A 1,019-nucleotide genomic window follows, 5' to 3' on the forward strand; every position below is an offset into this window, starting at 1 on the left:
TCCTTTCGCCGGTCTCTCTGCTCGATCTTTCCCTGCAGGAAGCTGTGCAGTTGCTCTGTGTTCGCTCGAGGTATTTGAGTCAGTGCCTCCTGTAATATAATCAGCCTGTTGCTGTAATCAAATACTGTACGTCTGCAGGAGACGAGGCTGGTGCGGCTCGTACTGCTGAGTGATGTGATCAGCTGGAGGATGGATGTCTCCACGGGCAAAATAACTTGCAGAGATAAAGATGATCAGACAGTAAATAATGATATGTACTGCCGGTTACTGATACTGGCTTTAACTGTCTTTTATGAGTGCTGCTGATACACTAAATGTGAGTCAAAGCAGACGTCACCTGTGATGGATGTTTACTGAGTCATGTCAGAGCAATGTGGCAGTCAGGAGACACCTGTGATCTGTTCACCTGTTCATGTTGGCAACAACCTCACAGAGGGATGAGATAACACGTTGCCAGCTATACATGTTCATCATATAATTGTGAGCAACAACATCTTGTTTGTGGTTATATATCTGTCAACTTCTTTTGTGCGAATCAGGAGAAGTTTTAAGATTAATTTTTAAAAGTAAAGTTCTACGTTGTAAGGTTTTTTTTAATGTGATGATAATTCAAGTATGCTCTTCTTTGTGTAGCCTCTCTTTAATAATGAGACGATTTTTCACAGTCTTCTTTCTTTTCTTTCTCTACTGATTTCAGGATCCATTCCCTTTGGTCAGATTTTCCCAGTCCAGCCGCTGTACTCCCACCAGCGACCTTCCATTCACAAGGTGACCCCTCTAACCTTTGAGCTGTCCACACCCCTCATAGTGATAATACGACACTGCCTGAGCCATCAGATGTGTCTGTGAATGGAAACAAGGCTGCAATATAATATCACCAAGATACTCAGACTGTTTTCCTTCACTTGTTCGGTCCTGATGTCACGTCCATGAGCCAAGGAACACAACATGTATTTCCAACCCTCCCTCTCCATTTCCCATCAACACAGACAGATCCTGATTCAAATCTTATCACGTAA

The sequence above is a fragment of the Labrus mixtus genome, chromosome 20, assembly GCF_963584025.1.
Source record: "Labrus mixtus chromosome 20, fLabMix1.1, whole genome shotgun sequence".
Taxonomy (NCBI): Eukaryota; Metazoa; Chordata; class Actinopteri; order Labriformes; family Labridae; genus Labrus; species Labrus mixtus.